Genomic DNA, 13,174 nt, shown 5'->3' on the forward strand with positions numbered 1-13,174 from the left:
GTAAAAGATTTGTTTTAACACCAAGCATGACCTAAGGTTACACAAATATTTTTATCAGGACCACTTAAGGTTTGCCTTCCTTGCATGAAAGTCTAAAATAAAGTTCTTTTGGATTTTCATATATTAATCATTTGAGTTATTTAGTCAGTGTGAATAAAGCATACACTGTCTCTTATTCAGCCATGCCTCTCTGTTCCCATACACCATTTTGGTTTCAGTGTTTTATACACTGCTCAAAAAAGAGAAGGATATCTATACTGATATGGACCTGGTAATGTGTTAGGAACAAAAGGATATCACGTGGAAATGAGAATAATTAACATACATAGGTTGAATTCAAAGACACCCTAAAAAGAGGGTATTTTCTTTATATCACCTGTAAAGAGACATACAGTACATCTTTCCAAATGCCTTGATATCAGTTTGAATAAACAGTTTTCAGAATTATTTTAAACTGTTTAGAAAAACTGCTTCAGACCTAGGACAAGACAGAGCTGTGGTGTAGGCATCCAAAACACGTGCTTTAAGATGCATTTTAGCACTACTTGTCACATTTTTGGGCTTTAAACCCTAAAGCTGCTATACTGTGGAAAGGTTGTACAAATACTCTAAGAAGGATGAACACTTAACACATAACACATCACATGAAATCAAATGAAAAGATGACACAAATTATTTTCCTAATTCTTTCACTGTAGCAAAGTCCATGAAATCACTTAAAAAAATATGGCATAAGTATAAACGGCAGTCAGGACCTGTTCCCTGGCCTGAAGGCACAGGGAAATGACCCTATTGTCGAATGGCGAAAACTCCAAAATATAGGCGTCAGGCCAAGGGGATACAAGGACACCCAGCCCACTACGGGGTGGCTGTAGCTCAGGAGGTGGAGCAGGTCACCTACTGATCGGTAGGTTGGTGGTTCGATCCCTGGCTCCTCCAGTCTGCATGTCAAGTATCCTTGGGCAAGATGCTAACCCCAAGTTGCTCTCCGATGCATCCATCGGAGTATGAATGTGTGTGAATGTAGTTAGATAGCACTAAGTCAGGCACGTGCAGGGGGGGGCGGAAGGGGCTTGAAGGGGCCGCCCCTTTCCTGATGGGTTCCCAAAGTGCCCTTTTGTTGAGGCAATTGTTTTTTTTAATTTTTAATTATTTTTTTTATATGTGTGTGTGCGTGCGGAGTCCTGTCTGTGCCCCTTCAACAATAATATTTAGCTATTAATCATAGTTTTGCTAAATAAAAGGATCTGGCTTGTATTAGTCACATGATCACATTTAACCAATGATCGCCCTTGACGGCAGAACGCGCTGGTTACGAGTCGGGAATGAGCTCACAAAGAGCACGCGCATTTTTTGTGGCCCGGAGCTGTAGGAGAAACACAAGTTAACTCAGAGACACAGACTGATGCGACAAAACCAGTGAGTAGGTGTACAGCGTACACTGTAGTGTATAGTACACAGGAGTATTAGCTTATTACGTACGCGTTGGTAAGCTGTCTTGTTGCAACTGATGAACTGAAACAAACGAGCGTGCTGTGTGTGCAACAGCGTGACAAACATAACTGTCCTTTTATTAACTGCACAAGCAGGGCCGTGCAGAGTCGTTTAAAGGGGCGGGTGCTCAAAGCTAAAAAGGGGCACATTGAACCAGGCTGAATAACAACAACACACATTCATCGAGAATCTAATATGGGCAACAAGGCAAAGCAAACGTAGCCTATGTTTTACCTGATGGGTACAATGTTGCTGTTAAGGTGTTGCTGCTGCTCCTGCTGCTGATAGTGCTGGAGGCAACAAAAAACAGAAATAAACTAGACTGTGAATCACTCTTTGCTTCTCTTCTTCCTTCCATCCCATCATTTCATATATCACTCTCCACTTGCTGTCCATCTGAGAACAAGGCACAACTTGCTATTGCAATAAACTATTATTTAATTATCCATACTTAACAACTCTTACACTTAATCTATAATAAAATGATGACATAAAAATGTTATAGAAGCAAAACATTTCAGTTGTGCTTATTATTTTTGTTTATACTGGAATACCTCTCCAACAACTGGTACATGTGTTAATGTTACCTGTGCTCTTTGTAATCCAGCTGCTGAGGGATCCACTACCTTTAGTAGCCTCACACAGCTCCTACTGTTTCCTCCTCATGTCCTTACCAGCCATGTCTGGACAATGTTATATCACGAGTAATAATTTAAAAATCCATATCCATAAAACACACACATGCACACACAGCGACATTTTAGACCTTCTTCAGAATACTGTATATACTGTGGGCACAAGTTTGGGTCATAGCTGCTGGCTACCTGTGTAAGGCTGTCATGGGTCTGTAGTTCTGTCCACCGTTTTAGGGAACATATTTAGTTTTAAAGTAAGTTTCCGGGCTTTTCCTGCCTTTCTGGAGGGATTATATTTCACTAAAAAACGATCTAATATGCATGTCCACATAATAATGATTATAATTATAATATTTAAAAAACACACTGTATTTTAAAGAACATACATTAAGAAACAGATTATATTAGATTTATATTTTAAATAAGACAAAATGCTGATTTTACAGCAGCAAAATTATTGTATCTCTACAGTTTAAAAATGTAATAAGCTTTGCCCTGCACAGAGTGGATAGTGAAACAAATGGAATCATCATAAATACATTATTTCATATTTATTACTTTTTCCCCCTCATTGCTTTATTATTGTAGCTCTAGTAATAAATAATAAGGGAAGGATTCTGGATCAGCACCATGATGGAAACTTGTGCCCACAGTATATACAGTATTCTGAAGAAGGTCTAAAATGTCACTGTGTGTGCATGTGTGTGTTTTATGGATATGGATTTTTAAATTATTACTCGTGATATAACATTGTCCAGACATGGCTGGTAAGGACATGAGGAGGAAACAGTAGAGCTGTGTGAGGCTACTAAAGGTAGTGGATCCCTCAGCAGCTGGATTACAAAGAGCACAGGTAACATTAACACATGTACCAGTTGTTGGAGAGGTATTCCAGTATAAACAAAAATAATAAGCACAACTGAAATGTTTTGCTTCTATAACATTTTTATGTCATCATTTTATTATAGATTAAGTGTAAGAGTTGTTAAGTATGGATAATTAAATAATAGTTTATTGCAATAGCAAGTTGTGCCTTGTTCTCAGATGGACAGCAAGTGGAGAGTGATATATGAAATGATGGGATGGAAGGAAGAAGAGAAGCAAAGAGTGATTCACAGTCTAGTTTATTTCTGTTTTTTGTTGCCTCCAGCACTATCAGCAGCAGGAGCAGCAGCAACACCTTAACAGCAACATTGTACCCATCAGGTAAAACATAGGCTACGTTTGCTTTGCCTTGTTGCCCATATTAGATTCTCGATGAATGTGTGTTGTTGTTATTCAGCCTGGTTCAATGTGCCCCTTTTTAGCTTTGAGCACCCGCCCCTTTAAACGTCTCTGCACGGCCCTGCACTAAGTATAGATAAAGTGCTTGTGAGAATGGGTGTGATTGGGTGAATGAGGCATGTTGTATGGAGCGCTTTGAGTACTCCGAGAGAGTAGAAAAGCGCTATATAAGAATCAGTCCATTTACCATTTACCAGTCCACCTCTCAGCATGGCCAACTTCAGACTGGAACAGCGTCCAGCCCCTCTCCGGGGGACTGGTTCCAGAGCCCAAGTCGTGCACTGAGTCGAGCTTGATAGTCAGTTTCGCTCAACCTCACATACTAGCTCAGGCTCCTTCCCATTCAGAGAGGTGACATTCCATATCCCAAGTACCATTCTGGGTAGCTGGAGATCTGTCTGGCAGAGTCACTGCTCTTGGCTGCTACCTGGCATACATTGCAACAGACTCCTACTATGCCTCCTGTGGGTGATGGGTCTACAGCAGGGCCTACATTTTTTACCAAAAATGTCTTTGAGTAAAATATTTATTTATTTTGTATCAGTAAGTCTGGAGGATCTTAGCCTGGTCATTGTCAGCCACCCTGTGGGGTATATCCCATTTTGTCCATGTATATCCCATAATCAACATAGATGTTCCTGTATTTTATACAGTGTGCCAGCCACTTGTATATGGTCTTCCATGTATGCCGTGCATGTTAGAATCTTGTACCCTGCTGTTATGTGCTGGACAGTCCCTGTACAGGTAGAGTAACTATAGTAGCAGAGAGACTCACTGTGTCTCAAAGTGACATCAAGAAGATGATAGAGGTTACTTTATTATGTTCTGTATTGACTGTAGATCAATTAGTTAACCAAACCTTTTTATATAGGTTTTATTTATTTCAAAAGTGAAGTTCTTTAAGTTTGATTGAACTAAAATAAAAATAAAAACTAAATGTTTTTATTTAGTTTAAGTTAACTATAATAACCTTGGCTCACACATTAAGACATACTTTTTGTGTTCAAAACTCGTATGAATGTGTCAGCACTGTGATTTCCTTCAGTTTAATTTCTCCCTGATAATTGACTGAAATAACTGAACTGAACTACTTTTTGAATATGTGCAGTTTCAGGTCTGAGCGTGTTGCTCCATCTAGTGAGCCATCTTAAGCATTGCTTAAAGCGACCTGAATACTGCTTAGTTTTTTTTTAATTTTATTTTTTTTATAAAGTACAGCAACAACAGAGATATTCTGCACACATCAGTATCAGCTTTATTGGGCAAGTATGAGTATACATAAAAGGAATTGGGCTATATTTTCATATACATTCTAAACACATTTTAATAACCATTTAATTTATTCAACAGCCACATCTTCTATCTGCCGTTAAAAGCTGTGCAGTGACCTGTCCTTCCACGATAATTCTTGTTCCTCTTCTTTCTCAGGGTTCTGCTGCTTAGATATAAAAAGTCCCCTCTCGCCCCTGCAGGCAGTCTATCCTTCAAGCTGAGGGTTCTGTGCAGTATCTTTGCTGTTCCTAGGACCGTACTCTTCTGGATATGCAGCATGCCTTAGTTTAGTAGCAGGTATATTGGATATGTTAGCAGAATGTAAATGATCTAAATGTTCATCACAGTGAAGGCCTATGGAAAGAAACTGCACAGATGTCTGCGTGTTTTGAATCTCTGCAGTACCTACCAGAATGAGTCAGTAACATTATTAATATTCTCTGGGGACTAGTTTGACTAGGTGGTAAAAAGAAGTAAAATGTAATTATTTATTTTGTAATTTATTTGCAAATGTGAATAATAATTTCAGTTCAGTAATCCTGCTTGGCGTTCTGCCCTCCTTTCTTTATTCTCCTCTGTCCAAGTCCAACAACACCTTCTCTCTGGCACTGCTCAGAAAGTTCAATGCAGCTATAACCCGATCACGGAGGTCGTTCCTCTTTATTTATTTATTTTCTTCAACAAAAGACACTTACTTACTTTGAAAAAAATCTACATAAAATTTACAAAGTTCTGCGTGCCCTACAATGCTTTTGATTCAGATCAGCATCAGAATTTGCTTTGCTATATACACTGAATTAAATTATAAATATGAAAGATATAAAAATAAAAATAAGGTACTCTGTTTAAGATGCAACATGTTAAATATGTAATCTAAAGTTATACTGTATACAATATAAACAAGATATGTGAAAGTGAAAGTTTGAGGCTGAATGTGTTCCGACTATCCAGCGTGTCATGGAGAGGCTATGAAGGATTGTGTCATGGTCCGGGTGAGTGGCTGTTTTTCTATTAGCTCTCGGTTTCCACCTCTAGGTGGAGCCTCATCACCCTTTAAGACCAGTGCTCTCAACAAATCTTTGCCAGAACGTCTGCTAACCTCTGATAGTGCTGGAGGAGCAGGGAAGCGAATCACAGACCTTCTGATTGGTAGATAACCCAGTCTGTTGCCTGGGCCACGGCTCCGTAAACTGGAATTGGGATTTTGGCATTGTATTATTCAATGGAAAAACAATAGCAATATTAGCAACAACTGCTTTTTCCACGAGGTGTTGTGTAAGTCAGTATCCATGCTGGAGTTGTATTGTGTTCACATACAGAGACATGCTCAGAAGATGTTGGTTCTTTTCTGTGCTTTGGCTGGGTTCTCATCTGTCTCTGGCATCTTTCTGTTCTTAAGGTGGTTGATTGTTTTTCTGATCTTCACTTTTGCTGGTTTGCACAGTTAATTTTGAAAGTTATTTTTCATCCTATACACACTCAAAAAACTAATTGCTGATATATTCTGTTAATATACCAACATTTTTTATTTTTTGCCTTAATCTGATGAGAATAATGAAGAAGAAGAAATTCAAGGGAAGCCACACAACAAAGAGACTCAGGTTGGAATTGAACCCAGGCTACTACACTTAATCTTATGTATGATCTCTTGGGCAACTGGTGAGCTAAAGCAATACACAACATAACCACATATATACATAAAATTAGGTTGCATTGATTCACCTTTAAAATTCAGTCAGTCCAAATTTTTTTTGGACTGTCCCTTTGAAAAATCAGAGTCAGATGTATACAGCAATGGTGTATTATTACAAAAAAAAAAAAAAGCTTAATGATGGCACCAACCCTTAAGTGACTGGCATTGTGGTAGATTGGTAATCTGTAGGTGTTAAACACTCTGTTCTTTAATCAGAACGCAGAAATGCATATGGCTCATCTGATGATGTGGACTGCTACTGCCTGAGTTTGTGCTGCGTAGCAGCAGTCACAGAGAAGACAAAAGTAGTTCTTTGTACTTCTTAGGTTCTTAGGCCTTCTTTGCTTTAGCTGGCTTGATCAAACATAGAACCCCAGCTGGAGATAAAGGGTAAAAACCTGAGTAGTCATCAACATTCTCTGCTAAGCTGGGCTTTCTGCATGAACTGTGGCAGTTCATGCAGTATGCAATAAAAAGGTAAAACTGTAGTGAGATGCTTAGTTTTTTACTTTCATGCTTTTTGGCCCACTTCACTTTTTTTGATGTGGACGTGTGCACATTTTTCTAACTTGTATTTGCCACTAAAGCTCATATGATTGAGATTAAGACGGAATACAAGAAAAAATATTTTTTAACAGCAGCAATTAGTCATTTTAGCATGCTTCATCATTATGTATGAACAGCTCTTTGCAAAAACACTGAGCTAAAAGTCACTAAGGGGACATGAGGATGTGATACTTTAATGCTCCGTGGGTCTGTGTGCACACATTTATCTGTTTTTAGCAGGAACATTTTGACTACTCCAGCTTTGAAAGAGAGTAATCACCAATATTTGTTGACCAGGAATAAGGAGTTTTTTCAAATTATGAACTATGATGTGTCGCACATCACATATTCTGAATATGTCAAGTAAATGGGACAGTTTGAAATGGTTGCACAAATGGAGTGCAGTCCCACCGTATCATATTACCTTTTGTAAGGACAGAGAAGCTGCCCTAGGTAAACTGTCAGATGGTTCCCATGGCAATATGCATTTACTGTGTTATTCAAATCCCAGACACACAATGTATGCACACCCCCTACACACACTACAAAGTCTCAGATAATTTTTGTTTTTGAATTAATAAAGCCAAATTATTCCACAAAGGTCAGCGCAAGTCTCATTATGCAGCACAATAGTCACTTTAATCAGACTTCAAAGAGAAGCGGCTCTACCACTGCTGAGCCTGCATCTGGCTGTGTTTGTACTTTATCACAATATTCAGGTTAAGGTCTGTGCATATATTCAGAGTGGTTTGGGGTGTGGGTTCTAGGGTGGGGGACAAAAAGCGATAGATGGGAGGCGGAGGTGGTTATGACAAGGCTAATTGATTTTAAAGTCCCTTTGAAGTCAGGAGTGTGTGAAGCATAACACAATCGGGTGATTATTTTTTGTGCTCTCCCTCTCACAGGCATAGATGCACATGCAGTACTGTGTGAAAGTCTCGAGCCACCCTCAGTTTGTAATTTGCTTCAAAGGAACCAGACTTTGTTGTATTTTTTAAAGTGGTCTTGAGCAAAGAACGCAAAGAACCCATTTAAAATAGTGTCTTTAGGCACTTTTAAACTAACAGCTTGTCACAAAGATACATTTGTGGTGGTAAATGTGTTTTTTCTATGCTAAAGTATCTTAAAATAGGAGCCTGTAGGGACTCACTCACTTTTAGAGCCAACTTAAAAAAAAGATATTGAAAATATGATCTTTTCCATTTCTTGGCAGTAGGATGAGTCACTGAACTCAGAGATGTTTGTGTATGACTGCCAGAGACAGCACAGTGACAGGCGGTGCAAGCAAACAGCTTTGACACGATGCAAAAAGGCCTTCCCTGGTGTTAAATCACATACACACAGGTACAGCACATTTTGTGTATGTGCACACGCACTTGCACATACACACACAGCTATATACATTCGGGCTCTCTTTTTGCATATTTCCTTCATGCACACGCAGCAGATGGGACAATCAGGCTGCTCGTCACATGTGCCTTTTGAAGATATGAGGCGTCAGCATGGTGGATAGCACTGAATGATTTCACAAGAATGAGTCAAACTATAATGAGGTATTTGATGGACACATTTATTACATAATATGCAGCATGGCCTGATTTTCCTTTTTATTTATGCAGCAATCTGTGCTAACGGCTGTGTAAGCAAGTACCAACCACACAGAAGCTTGCTAATCTGTTACTGGAATAGTTTTTAAGAAATAATGATAATAAGCTTTATGATATAACAATAGTGTTCAGGTAAGTTAACTGTAATTACAAAATGTAAGTAAAACGTTCACAACTATGGCCACGTTTTATTGCAGCTGCTCAAAAACAAAGGGAGATGTTGAATGTATGACTAATTACCATGAGCCAGACTGATCTACAGTTTCGTTTTCCTCTTGGACTCTATGACGTCAGTGAGAATGAATATCACTATTGTAGTCATCACAGGTACACTTTTCTGCCTGTGAGCAGAGCAGTTGCAGCCATCTGATGTTCAAACCGTCAGTTTCTAAAATAATATATATTATATTAGTGAAGGGGTAACAGGAAATAATAAATAAAAAACACCAAGTAATGCAGGGTGTCAAAATAAGACTAGCTCAGGTAAGCCATCCAAAAAAAAGCATTTTTACTCCTTTACAAGGGACACTTTGGGGTGTGACCTGTGCGGTTTTAAAAAATATTTTTTATTAATGGAGATTCAAAAGAGCAGGAGTTATAACGTTTTAAATGCTAATTTTTTAACCTCTTACATTAGGTTAAAATTTGTACCTATTTGGACCAAATGTTACAACTTTTCACAACAAAAAATAAACTATAATGCCAAAATGAATTTATGAGACCTTATTTGAAATGTATTATCTATCGAAAATTCCTGGAGTTGCCAGTATCAGCAGGGTTAGCAAAATCTTAAATTGAAATGCTCCTGTTTTGCACATGTACGGAAACCTTTCTGCTCACAAAACAAGGCACAAAGCTGAAACTGAGACTGCAGTGCAAAAGGCCATCAGGTGCTTCTGCCATGGTCACAGCATCTCATTTTACAACCTGTGAAAAGTGTTCAAATCCCCTGAAACCAGGATGTGAAGCACTAAACACCAACTTCCAGTAGGGGATGCTGGAGACCCATGTTGAATACAGGGCTTCCCATTACCTTGGTGATGATATGTATTCATTACTGTGCCCTGCAAACTCAGTGGACCCAGACTTAACCTGGGAGGTAGCAGAGCTCAGGAGTCTAATGTGTGATGAGCCATTAGCCTGCAGGGAACAATTAGGGTCCTTGTTTAAATAGGCAATGGTTGATTCGACTCATCATTTGAGCCAGTGCTCAATAGGGGAATAGGCAATTAGGTTGACCATGCTTGCGCGAGTGTCATTATGGTCAACATCTGTCTGCATGAAACCTGCCCAGAAGACCTGGTGTTAGCACCCGAATTATCTTATCAGAGAATGCATGCGCTGAAATCTTTAGGAGTTTAAGTCCGAACTGCAGTTAGAAGAGAATAAGAATGACATTAAAACTGTTGCAATGAAAGCCTTTTCTTTTCTCTATAATAATAATTAATGGAAAAAAGCACCAGTGATTTAAGACACATTAACAACCTTTAATCACATAATTTTTTAGCAAATATACATGCATCTTTTCCACCCACCACTGCCAGTTCAAGCAGAAAACTATAAATTTTAACATCCAAGAATTTAAGAAAAACTAGAAATACTAAGCAATCTGTTTACCTGCTACAACCTCGTCCACACATCAACATTTCTGTTGTACTTTTTAATATACGAAGCTTGCTAACTTGGTAGCTAGCGTGGTAGGGTATATTGCCTACAAATGCAATCATATGCAACCATTCTATGATGCTAATGCTAATAAATTCACTTATGAGCTTTCTCATTGATGTCTAGATTGGAAATTCCATATCAATGACTATAATAAGCATCCAAAAATATAAGTCAATACAACTTTTCAGGTTTTTGTCACAGTGTGATATGTCAATCAACAGTATCCTCCGCTCTCATTAGTAATCCAGTTGATTCAGACACCCCACTTTGTGTTAACAGAAGTTTTTTCATTCACTGACTTTCTGTGGTTACCGCTAGTCACCTTACCCAGACACCCCTTTGTAATATACCTGCTTTTACATGACACTTTTTTAGTGTCACTGACCACTCAAAGCACTTTAAACTACAAGTCAGTGCTGTTTATCTTTGCATTCATATAGTGTATCTTCTTACTTATCTCACATTGTTGGTCAATTCAGAATCACCAGTTAACCTAACATGCACATCCTTTGATTTGAGGGCCACGCCTTTGTCTTATAATGTGTCTGGATACATGATCATTTTTAATTCCTTAAACTGCAAAACAGCACATTAAAAAACATGGCTTCCTTTTCCTTTCCTTTCCATGTTGCTAGTCATTTTTCTGTGTGTCTTCATATCCATGTTGTGTTTAGCTGCGGGTAAAAAAAGGAAGTCGGAACCTCGGAGCTCTGGCTGTTTTTCACATTATCTGCCTTTCTCAGCGCCAGTCCTGACCTTGCCGCAGTGTCCCTGAAGATCTTTGTTCAAATTCTACCATTCCACTGAATGGTGCTACCTAAATATATGAAAAAGAGATGATAGTGTAGGGCAGAATATTAATATTGCTACATATTTCATATATGTGTATAAGAGCTGCATTCCTTCACTCCTCTTTTAGTGATAGCGACACAAACCAAATGCATTGTTGGAGTAATTTTTCCCTTGGCGCTTGCTTTCAGTGCAAGTTATTTTAAACCTCATACATTGCAGTGGTGACATTTGACTCTGACTGTAGACCTCATTTGAAGCTTTTACTAACAAGATACTATCCTCAGAGTTTCTCCCGTTGGTGCCGTCATAGCCCCTTCTGGCATTTTCCTGCAATAATGATGTTTAGCATGGTTTTAGACTACAAATTTAAAACTTTACTGCTCCCTAATCAGCTGCCTCCTGACACGGGGAGAGCATCATTCATGTTCATGTATGTTGGGCGGTTATAAATTCATGAGCTCCATGGCTTTGATGTTGAGGGAGTGTGCTCCAGAAGGCAATTACTTACTGTCGCCATTTGTAGCGTATTGACTCTGTAAAGTCAAGTCGTTTCATCAATAAGCACTTGGTGCATCCATTCCTCTTTCAGCAGCCAGTTATTGACAGCGATGCTTTCGGAAGCCACCTCAAATGATGGGCTCCTCCATAAAAATGCCATCTGATCACTGTTAGGTTTGATCTGATGGCGTTGGGCCATTGTTAACAAACGCTTCGACTGGAAGCTCGCCATACAAAACGAATGGCCATGTGCTGTGGGTTGAGTGGCTGTAAACAGCTTCAGATAGCTGTGTGGAGAGAGAGGGAGGCATTTACCAGCCAGCCATCATCTGCACTGTGTGTTTGCTATTCCCTCAACCCTTCCTTCCAGCTTCTCTTTAATTGTTTTCCTTGGTCTGTCACTTCTTTTCCAACTTTACAGTGTTCCATTTTTACATTTTTACAGTAAACATTTTGGGCATGTTTTTTTCCCATTGATTTGTGCCGATAAACGAGAACAACAGCTGAATTTTGCAGTTATGGAAAGTACTGCCAAAATTATACTAATTATTTGGAATTTGAAGAAGAAGGCTGCTGCTACTCTTTACTTTCTTTATTGACGCTATTATTTATCTATTTTTCACTCTGACTTACCCAGACTGTCCTTGGACTTTACCTTTGTGACCAATGCTGTTTAGAGTGGACCCATCATGCATCTTTGTAGATCCATAAATTCATTTTTGTATTTACTTGAGTCACTTAAAGTGAGAGGTCTCTAAGTGGTAACAAATAATGGATAGCCATGTTCTTTGACATCATACACAGAGTTGAACAAACTGTATGAGATTTTGGCTCACAGGCATTTGCACAAATAGTAGCACATTTTTAAAAACTGTTTGCCATGTTTAATATGAATATCCCCTGCTGCACTGCTGTAACATTATATATAAAGCAGAAAAAAAGCTACTATTTAAATTACTAGATTGCAGTTTAAGGAATTGCAATTAAGTGGCTGATGTATGTTGATTATTTTTAGCAGTAATTGGGCCATCACATTTTCCACACTTAATCATCTTGACAAATACTATATGGATAGCTACTGTATCTAGCACCCTTGCAGTATTATTAGTCATCAACCTAATGAAGCCTAATATCTGAATGTAAAAGATTTTATTTTTAGCTCAAGGTCCGGTGAGCTCACGCCGTGGCGACACATTTGCCCTCCCACAATTCACAAGAATCACTTTTCCTCCTAGAGTGTTCACCTAATGCAGTGGTTCCCAAACCTTTTTTGCTAGGCCCCCCTTTGTTTTACAAGTAAAATGTTCGCGCCCCCCCCACGCACAAACACATCCTCCAACCACACACACCCATATTTTGTTCCATTGCGGTTTATTTCACACCTCAAACATTTAGTAAACAATTAAGCAAATACAAGTAATCTGCAGCTGGTAATAAAATAAACTACTAACTCTTTTACGCTACGTCCACACCTACACAGGTATTTTTGAAAACACAGCTGTTTCGTCCACACGTAAACGGCGTTTCGAATCACCGAAAACTGAGATTTATTAAAACTCCTTTGCGTTTATGTGTGGATGAGGAATACATCGTCATGCAACTTTAAAGGTGTGTGCCTTTTTTCACGTCACGCTGTGCGCCATGTTATTGCTTACATGAGATGAATTGCAGAATGGCAGATAGTC

The 13,174-nt window shown here is 38.8% G+C and overlaps 1 long non-coding RNA gene across 1 annotated transcript in view; it reads left to right on the forward strand.

The window, feature by feature from the left end:
* LOC146502758 (uncharacterized) overlaps positions 1 to 13,174 on the forward strand; it is a 453,186-nt gene that overhangs the window by 34,374 nt on the left and 405,638 nt on the right. The gene's annotated exons all lie outside the window — the stretch shown is intronic.

Source organism: Neolamprologus multifasciatus, chromosome 15 (genome assembly GCF_963576455.1).
Source record: "Neolamprologus multifasciatus chromosome 15, fNeoMul1.2, whole genome shotgun sequence".
NCBI classification, from domain to species: Eukaryota; Metazoa; Chordata; class Actinopteri; order Cichliformes; family Cichlidae; genus Neolamprologus; species Neolamprologus multifasciatus.